The following is a 10,541-nucleotide window of genomic DNA, read 5'->3' as shown; positions in this document are numbered from 1 at the left end:
TGACTCAAGGATTTATAGAGAGTCTAACCTGAGCAACAGACTGTAACGTGGGAAGAAGCCTAAAGATTTTCAAAATATAATTCACTTCTCTCCCTCCTTTAATATACTCTAATGTATCCATGATACATTACAGGAGAGTTTGATGGCCTTCTGCTGGGTGACAAGGGTTACCATGCCAACCTAGGCTGATGACCCCATACCCTGACCCTGAACCAGACCCCCAACAGAACTTCAACCAGGCTAACTGCAGGATGAGAGCCCAGGTGGAGATGACCATAGGTCTGCTGAAAGCCCGTTTCCAGTGTCTACATCACCTCAGGGTGACCCCTGAGAGGCCTGGGATATTACTGTTGCATGTGTTGTTCTTCATAATATTACCACTATTAGAGGAGAGCAACACTCTGCCCTACAAACTGAAGACCCAGATGATGACCTCATCCACCTGCCAGCTATCCAGGACAGCAGAGCAGTCAGAGACATCATATGCCATAATCACTTTAGAGTTTAAGTCCCATCATCAACACCACAGCAGTCAAATAAAGACATGATACACATTTCATTTGGTCTTCTTTATTTCCTAAAAATAAAAGAGCTAGTTTAGTTCATGTTCCAGTAGTTAACATAATTCACCTGTGACCTGCACCCACCTCTAACTTGTGCTCCAGTATTTCAATTTCCAGATCTACCCTCCTAATCTGGCTAAACTATTGCATTTCTTTATCCGTTTTCTGGATTTTTTTTTTCAGCAAGTGCATTTTGTAAATTTGTTTTACTGATAACTGGGAATACATAGAGGACATTAAATTATACAGTTGCACATGAATTCCAAGGACTGAACCTCTGGTGTTTACTGAACATCCATCTCACTGTGTCAATCTGTGCAGTGGAAGTTGAGGAAGCATCCTGCTGCTGTCCAGCCATGCTCTGTTAAAAAGGATGAGAATGTGCAATACTTCAGTGTAGGCTAAATGTCACACTCTATATTCCACCAGAATGTTAAGAAATGTGAATGGGAAGAGAACTATCAGTAACATACCTCTAGATGCCTTTCTGGATCCCCCTCTGTAAAGGCAGCAGACACAGTTTCATCCTCTTCATTCTAGATGAGTGAAATGTTTCAGTAGACTTAAACTACCATTTGGCAAAATCTTTGGAGTATTGCCTACTTACAGTTACAAGGTCTGTTGTGGTGTGAAGGGGCTCCACCAGGCAGATAGTACCATCAGAATCTGTTGGGCCAAAAGAAAAGAATATGAATATGCCTTTAAAAAAATAATATATATATATATATATATATATATATATATATATATATATATATATATATATATATATATATATATATATATATATATATATATATATATATATATATACAGTTGTGCTCATAAGTTTAAGAGAACATGAATGATAACACAAAAACCTGTCTTTCACTCATGGTTAGTGTTGTGCTATAATTTTTTATTATCAAACAACTGTGTTTATTCTTTTTAAATTATAATGACAATAGAAAGTACCCAAATGGCCCTGAGCAAAAGTTTACATTCCCTGGAGGTTTGGCCTGATAACAGGCACACAAGTTGACACAAACGGGTTTGAATGGCTACTAAAGGTAACCATCCTCACCTGTGATCTATTTGCTTGTAATCAGTGTGTGTGTATAAAAGGTCAGTGAGTTTCTGGGCTCTTGACAGGCCCTTCATCTTTCATCCAGTGCTGACTCCGGGGTTGAACGGGGTTGTTGTTGATGGTGAACCAAGCGAGCGGGTGATGTTTTGCCCATTTTGTGGGGAACATATGAACCGATTGATGCGGTTTTGCTTTTCGTGTGGTCGGTCTTTAGAGTGTTTAAATGGCGCAGATCAGACCGACAGAGTGCATTAGCCACTCCTCCTCATCACTTCCGGTTCAACCCTGGAGTTGGGACATTTCCTTTCCGGTTACATTTGGATTTGTAAAAGTGTTTTCAGACTTGTAAAAGTGTTTTTGGACTTGTAAAAGTGTTTTGTCGTTTGTAAATTTGTCTTGGAGGTTGTAAAAGTGTTTTGCATTATGTAAATTTGGTTTGCACCTCTCGGCCACCGTAGCATTGGGAGAAGAACGTGAACTAGAATGGATATCCATCCATCCATTATCTATACACCGCTTAATGTCATGCTGTACCAGTGATGTACAGCCAGGATTTTACTGAAAGACAGCTGGCATACAAAGAGACCTCACCTGTGACTGCTGAGCCTCTGAGAGATGGTCCATGTTGGGAACTGCAGGGGCAGGGACTGGCAAATATTGCTCTTCCACTTCTTCATCCCCCACACTTCAGATGAGCAGCACACTGGGTTTCTCCACAGCCTCCTCCACCCTCCTTGGAATCCACTCCTTCAGCAGGTTGACATGCAAGACTTGAATGGGACCGCTCTGACCTGGTGTGGAGATCTCATATGTAGTTGAACTAATTTTCCTCTTTACCTCAAAAGGTCTTTGCCACTTAGCCAGCAGCTTGCTCTCCTCTGTAGGGAGCATCACTAGCACTTTCCGGCCAGACTCAAAACTCCTCTCTCTTGCTGACTGGTCATACCACGCCTTTTGCTTAAGCTGGGCAGCTGCCATGTGTTCCCGTGCAAGTTCAGTCGTTTTCTCCAGTTTTTCTCGCATCTGAAGAACATAAGAAAAAACATTACTGGGCTCTTTACTTCCCTGCTTTCCCTCCCATATCTCTTTCAGGAGGGTTAGAGGTCCCCTTACCTCATGACCAAAGAGCAACTCGAAGGGTAAAAATCCAGTAGAAGCTTGCAGTACTTCTCTGTAAGCAAACAATAAATAAGGAAGCCACTGGTCCCAGTCTGAGCCAGTGTCATCAACAAACTTACGCAACATCTGCTTGAGTGTCTGGTTAAACTGCTCAGTCAACCCATCCGTTTGTGAATGATATGGAGTAGTTCTCAAACTTCTGATTCCTAGCAGTTGGTACACATCTTTAAGCAACTTTGACATGAAATTGGTACCCTGGTCAGTGAGAATCTCCAGGGGAAACCCAACCCTTGAAAACAACTGGACAAGACAGAATGCTACAGGCTTTGCTTTGACCGATTACAGGGGAAACACCTCTGGGTATTTTGTAGCATAATCAGTAATTACAAGCATAAATCTGTTTCCTGACTTGCTCCTTTCTACAGGCCCGACAATGTCCATTCCAAGGCGTTCAAATGGTGTACTGACCACTGGAAGAGGCTGGAGAGGTGCTCTGGTTGGACGTTTGGCCGATGTTTGCTGACACTGAAGGCAACTCCGACAGAATTGAGCTATGTCTTTACGTAATCCAGGCCAGTGAAAATGACGTTTTACACGAGCTGTTGTTTTATGTTTCCTGAGGTGGCCAGCCAAAGGAATAGCATGGCCTAAAGCAAGCATTGCTTCTCGGGCTACTTTAGGAACCATCAGCTGTCTGCCTGACCTATGTTGACGGTAAAGGATACCATTCTGTAGCACATAACTGTCCTCAAAGCCTTTTTTCACATCAGCTCCAGCTTCACACTCCTTTGCTCTCTCAAAGCAATCTGCTAGACTTGCATCTTCTTGCTGCAGACTTGCTCTTTGATCCAAATCTGGAGCTCAGGAGACAGCATTCGTGAATATTGCTCAAGAATAATGATTTCACCAATTTCATCAACACTTTTATCCTTGGGTTGAACCCACTTCCCGTAAAGCTCTGTAAGTCTCACATACAGCTCTTTGGGGGTTTCCTCGGGCTCCACATTAAGGGACCTGAATGCTTGGCGGTATGTTTCAGGATTAATATCATATTTTTTGAGAATGGCACATTTAACTTTGTCATAGTTGAGAGAATCATCATCAACATCCATGTGTATATAGGCACTTCTAGCTTTACCAGTCAATAATGGGATAAGACGGAAACCCCAGTCTATTTTCGGCCAGCGACAAGACACCGATATTCTTTCAAAGTTTATAAGAAAATGCTCAATGTCATCCGATTCAGTTAATTTTTGTAGTTTAGGCTCTTTAGAAAAGTGATACTGACCATACTGAGAGTTACTCTGGTGGTGGAGCACTGATGAAGAAGCTGTCTGTACTGGAGAGTCGACCACTTCTACATCACCATAAGAACTCTGGCCTGGGAGAGATGGCTCTGGCGTTGTTCATGCTTGCACCTCCAATTACAGAAGGCTAAATTTGTGTTGAAGTGTCTTGAACCTCTGCTCTTGGCGTCTCATTTCCTGTTCCCACCTAGCTTCACATGCTTGCTGCTGCCCCATGTGGGCACGAAGAATGTTGGTAAGGTTTGCAATGGTAGGTTCTCCTTTATCTTCACCCCCCATGTGTCAGTGGCTCCACCAGTAACCTCACCTTCTTCTGCCTCACCATCTGCTTGGGCCTCCATTTCAGGTCTGCTCCCTCCTCCTTTTACTCCTCCTCGCTGCATTTTCTATTCTTCCTGTGTCCTATACTGAATGATCCCACCGCTGCCACCAATTGTTAGGGACCAAGCAGCTAAGCAGGGACACAAGAGAAAATTTCAAACTTTTTAAGGCTTTATTTTGCCAAAGGTAGCTGTCCATAGAGTACTCAAGATTGCAAAAGATTAAAATACATCAAAGAAAAAGTATCAACAGAAATTCTAATTCTGGGCCCTTTAAATAAAATGAGGTCAACAAAACAATAATATCAACATACATGTAAACTGAACAAACCTGACCTACCAAATGACGCAAAAGAAGGGGTATATATTCACATGGGCTAGCCTACAAACACACAAAGAGGGAAGAGACCTATTCCTCACACCATAAAAACCCCAAAATAAACACAATTGCCATAATAAAGACATAATACAAATACCTATACATATTAAACAACACCACCCCAAAACTCAAACAAATGCACATATGCTGCTTTTCTTGAAGCCTCTGCACTTCAGCACTCACCTTCACAGCACTGGGAGTTGGAGCCTTCCAGTTCCTGACTGCCAGCATAAAAGGCTGCCTTAAACTCCACCTCTCCCCTTTGCCAGGACCTCAGCAGCATGCAGAGCAACAGAGACAAAGGTACAGTGAAATAAAAATTTAAGCCAATTTGTTGAACTTATGACTAAATGTAACCAAAATGCGTGCACTCAAATTGATAACACCATCACAATGTAAATCAAAGAAGCTAAATAAACATTTTTTAACCAAAACTGTGTGCGTGACTATTTGTTTGAAATGAAAAGAAACAATACTAATACTGCATGGTCCAAGTTGCTGATGGGTCCAGCACACATGGTGACTCTTCGAATCGGCGCTCCATTGATACTGGCGTTTTATAGTTGTGCACGCGTTTAACTCCAGGTGAAACTACTCCAAGTTGATTAAACCAACTCAAATCAGCCGTTTTGGAACCGAAAACTCAGAGTTTCCTGTCTCAGAGTAGATCAACTCAGAGTTCAGGGTTACATTCAGAGTTTGTTGAACCTGCTTTGTGAAACGGACCCCAGCTGTTCAGCCCACACATCATGTAATGCGCAACATAAAAGCGATTTCTCATTCTTTGGAGAAAATGCTTTGGTATTGCACAACTGTCTGCTGTTTCTGATGTAATCTCTGCTTATGTTATGGTGATCAAAATGTAGTATATTGCTTCTTTGTTAAACACCCATAACCCCCAAAACATGTGGTTAATTGCAAAAGTTGTTACAGACAAAATGGCTGAGCCAGTGTTCAAAATCTGTCAAGCATATTTTGTGTACATTTTTATTTGATTATTTTAGAAGATGCATCCTGACATGACCATGTCTCTGCACTGCAGAAAACAAAAGGTCGAGCCTGCTTTGCAATAGTGGTTAGTACTAAGTAAAAACAAAAAATAAAATCAGACTATGCAAACATAAAGCTCACCCCTCAGGCAGAGCTGTATATGGAGCTCTGTATGAAGAATTAGAGTGCAGTGTTTATACACCTCTTAATGTTCCTGTCTGTCAGGGCACAGATGCTTATTCACATCACTGTGGATATGTTTTCTTGAATTGCAGCACAGAAGGAATCTTTTGGATTGTCTTATCCAGTCTCTGCAGTCATCTGCTGTTATTTGTTTCCTTTGTACGATGCAGTGCCGTCTGTATCACAATGGCCCGATCTGCCAACAAATTACAGTACAAACAACAAATGCCTAAATGTGAATCCTGTCCTTTCTCTTGTAATCCATCTCCCACATACAGTAATGTGAAACTCTGTACAGTTGAAGCTGATAAATGCTTAGCCACATAAAAAATAAAGCACTCCCAGAGGACACATAGTTCAGTTAAAATGGTCTGAAATATTTTAAGCATCTTATTTGTTCACAGTAGCATGCAGATTTGTCATTCTGACATGTTCATAAATATTTATTTCTCAGAGATAAACTAAGGAGTTTGAAGAAGCTACACATTTTTGCAGGTGTTGTTTGTAAGAATGTTTTGCACTTACTGTTCTGCAGATGTGAATGATGATTTGAGTAATGCAACAAAATGACTGAGAAAAACTGTAATAAGCAAATTTTTTTCACAGGAAAACAAACTGTCTTTGCTGGATTCCATCCGGGGTATGCTCCAGAAAGGGGTTAAATAAACATGATGAGTCACACAGTCCTCAAAGGTACCCTGCTTTCCAAATATTATTTTCCTTTCAATACAGGTTGCAAAGTACATGCTGTTGCATGCACTATGCATACAGATGCGATGTGCCATATGGTCATAGTATTGCGCCTCAAGCTTTGATCATCTTGCTCATATATCTGCCACAGTCTGCTTGTGAAATAACAATAATAATCTTTTTTACAAAACATTTTTCACAATCCAGGTTACAAAGTGCTTCATAAAGCAATAAAAAAGACAATGGTAAATAAAAGATAAAAACCCCACATGATGAATAAAACCAACACACCGTTGAAAGGCGTAGTTACACTATTGATGGGAAAAAAAGAAGTTTAAAGGAAATGAAAATTCTAATAAAACCAGGAAAGGACAAAACTATGTTTTAAGGAGGGACTAAAAAGGGATCAAAACTGACTAACTCAGCTGACCTGATTTATTTGGGCAGATTGTTCGAGAGCCTCAGGGCCCAACTGCAAACACTCTGTCCCTTTTAGTTTTAAGTCAGGCACCTGGAACAGATAAAAGAGCTCTGCTTGAGGATGTCAGAGTGTGTACTGGTGCATATGGTGCTAAAAGGTCAGAGATATAACCAGGAGAGAGCCAATGACGGGCTGAAAGATGAGTAAAATCTATCCTAAAACATCTTAGGAATTAGTGTAATGAGGCTAAAACAGGAGTGATGTTCTTGTGTTTCTTTGTTCTTGTTAAAAGCCTGGCAGGCAAGTTCTGAATTAACTAGTGTCAACAGATTTTTTTTCCCTTTTCAGGCAGGTGATAAAACTGTTATATTAAGCCAAGCATGACAGAATAAAAATGTGTAAAATGATCTCAGTTTCTTTAAAAGTTCAAATAGTCCACATTTCTGAAATCTTTTTTTTTTTAAATAGTAAAAACATGATTGCCTAAGCTTAGCGTTGTGCTGCTCAAAACTTTGATTACTATCAAACCAGGTACCAACATTATTTACCACAGGCCTGATATGATGTAAAACAAAGTCTGCTGATATGGCAATCTGTTTAGCCATGTGCTTTGATCCAAAAGCAAGAATTTTGGTTTTCTTTGGGTTCAACTGAAGAATATAACCTACACTGTTGCACACCATAATGAACAAAGGAAAATAAGAAATGATTGTTGACAAATACACAGAACTTCCTAATTGACAGATATGATGTGAACCAACCAAAACCAGCCCAGATATCCCCACCCACTGTGTCACTCTGCTGAGCAGGATGCTATGTTGAACTGTGTCGGAGGCTGTGCTGACGTCCAGCTGCGTCATTACTCACTCTGAGCAGTGCTGTAGTGCATCTGAAACCAAGACTGAAACTCCTCAAAAATGTTGCTGTTTTCCAAATGCAGATTGGACAACTTTTTTTTTAGAAAAGTTTGAATTAAAAAGTAGCTTGAAGAAGATCTATAGATTTTATGAAGCGTGAGAGATCCAGCCTAGTTTCTTTCAGTAGCAATGGCCCGGTCTGCTACAAGCACTTTTTTTTTTTTCAAAATCAGGGATATACCATCATTAGTCTGTGCACTGTCTGTGGCTAAAGCTTGCTACTCAAGTGAGACTTTTTTTCTATTTTGTTGTGTTGATAGTGAAAATCTGTACATTTTAGTTAGGTCTTCCATCCATCCATTATCTATACACCACTTAATCCTCATTAGGGTCACAAGGTCTATCCCAGCTGACTTAGGGTGAAAGCATGGGATCCCCTGGACAGGTCACGAGTCTATCACATAGAGACAAACAAGAGCACTCACATTCACACCTATCGACAATTTAGAGTTACAAACTAACCTGAGCATGTTTTTCGACTATGGGAAGAAGCCGGAGTACCCGGAGAAAACCCACACATGTTTACAGGGAGAACATGCAAACTCCATGCAGAAGGATCCCAGGAAGGTGGGGATGTGAACTGGGGATCTTCTAGCTGCAAGGAGAAAGTGCTAACTACCAAGCCACTGTGTAGCCCTACTTAGGTCTTGTGGCTCGCTAAATCTTTCCACTGAGATGGAAAAATCTTGTTAAAAACCGTGTACCCATAAGCTGGAGAGTGTTTCTTTTTTTTTGTAAATATAGTTTAAAGGCAATGCTACAAACACAATCATACTTAACAATGTCTGCAACAGACACATGTAATCAAATGTTCGGCATGTATAGATGGATCGAAACATAATTCCTCCAATTTACTTTTTTTTGTCTCCTCTATCTGGCTATCTTACAACACTCTTCTCTCTAATCTTTATTCATGCTCTATTGGCCTGCATCATTTCAGTCTCCTGCCTGTCATAAACAAGGTGCTGCATTCTCATCGTGTTCCCATCCAAAGAGGGTAATTGCAATTTGAAGCTGCTCTCTTACCCCGCAGCTTCCACACCTCTCTGTAGCTGCAGCTGTCAAGACACCCTTGGCAGTTTGAGATCAGACAGTGTTGGGTGAAAATATGGTGTGCAGCATTAACTCAGTGTTCTCCCACCAAGTGGCACTGACAACAATGTGTGCAGGTTTTCATTAGAAGCACACTCTGTACCCCCTGATCTGACTGCATGCTTGTGTGTTCATTATTGAGCGTTTTTATTTGGAGACCTATGTAGTTTTCATTCGTGGCCATTGGGTGTAGAGGGCTGCAGAGGGACAAAGGGACAGAGCTGTGTGTAGGAGTGACACACAGCCTCAGTTCATGTCAGTGTTGAAACACAGTGATAATTCAGCCCTACCACTTCTCCATAATCCTGCAGGTACCACGTGTTGGCTACAGACCCAACATGAATGACTTTATCTGAAATAATGACTGTATTAACAGAGAGAGAACAACCAGTTACTGTTTCATCTTGAAAACGATGCTTGTTTGCAGAGATGCAGCTGCAAAATCCGACCTGTACAGACAAGCTATACAGGTCGGAGGATTGTGAAGAAGATTGTGAATGCAAATAAACATAAAAACCGAGAGTGAGGTGTCTGCCATAGATAGCCAGCATGCATGTTCTGCAAACAGAGGTCTGTTTAGCCATTTAATTTAGAAGTGTTGATGCCAATAACCAGGCATGTTTTCCTTCTTGCTTGGATGGAGGAGGAGGTAGACAAGAAAGGAGGAAGGCTGCAATTTACCGATACTTGGCTGAGTTCTGACGCCAGCATCAAAGTGATGTAAGAGACGGAGGGAGGGAGAAAGCTGAGAAGGAGGAGAGAAGAAGCAGAGAGAGAGGGGAGAGAGAGAGGAGAGGGGGAGGGGGTCTCTCAGCTCTGATATTCTCCTCACTTTCGGAGATTCAGACACAGAGCAGCTCCCCAGCGGTTATCCTAAAAGAGGTAGGCTGGCTTCTCACACTTCCACTCTCAATACTGCACACTTATTATATGCAGAAAATTCAAATGCATTAACTTCACTTAAATTTTCCTTGAAAACATGAACAGAAATCCTCCATTAGCCTGTTAAGTACTGCAATGGTACAGTGTGATGCTTAGCATAAAGATAACACAGGCTGCCACATTCATATGGAAGATATTGCGCTGTGTGAGTGTCGTGTTACCAAGTTTAACATGTCGCGCAAAAATAAATTCTATAATCTGTCAAGTTATTTGGATTGCTAATTAATTAATGACGTGTCTCTTACGTGAGAATAATACCTAATGAGCTCATTTGACTTATTTGTTCCATGCAGCCTAACGTCTTCAGCAGAACTGACAGGGTGTCCAGGAATCAGCACCTTGGATAGCGACGCACCGCGGCTCCGGCACACAGCTCAGTCCGGGGAGAGCGCACCGAGCCCCGGCATCCAACTGCTCCCGCCCCGGTCAGGATATGATGTTCTCCTGCCACGGCTCTCAGATGGCTCGCAATGGACTTTAGTGCTTCCACTGCGTAACAATAACAGCAGAGAATGCCCTTGACAGCAGTCCACACTGAGTTGCATTCAGCAT

General features: G+C 41.5%; 1 long non-coding RNA gene across 2 annotated transcripts; it reads right to left on the bottom strand.

Moving 5' to 3' along the window:
• Nucleotides 1-580: 580 nt before the first annotated feature.
• On the bottom strand, nucleotides 581-10,287 carry LOC129347405 (uncharacterized). Of its 2 annotated transcripts, XR_008599499.1 has the most exons (6): nucleotides 4,938-10,287; nucleotides 2,467-4,506; nucleotides 2,221-2,376; nucleotides 1,171-1,229; nucleotides 1,037-1,099; nucleotides 581-924 (listed from the first exon to the last, which is right to left on the bottom strand). It is a non-coding gene; the product is annotated as an uncharacterized LOC129347405 (long non-coding RNA). The 2 variants fall into 2 exon arrangements; XR_008599498.1 differs by having other exon boundaries at nucleotides 2,221-4,506.
• Nucleotides 10,288-10,541: the final 254 nt, after the last annotated feature.

Source organism: Amphiprion ocellaris, chromosome 18 (assembly GCF_022539595.1).
Source record: "Amphiprion ocellaris isolate individual 3 ecotype Okinawa chromosome 18, ASM2253959v1, whole genome shotgun sequence".
NCBI lineage: Eukaryota > Metazoa > Chordata > Actinopteri > Pomacentridae > Amphiprion > Amphiprion ocellaris.
Note: the sequence above shows the minus strand (reverse complement) of the source record. Positions and strands in the feature narration are given on the sequence as shown.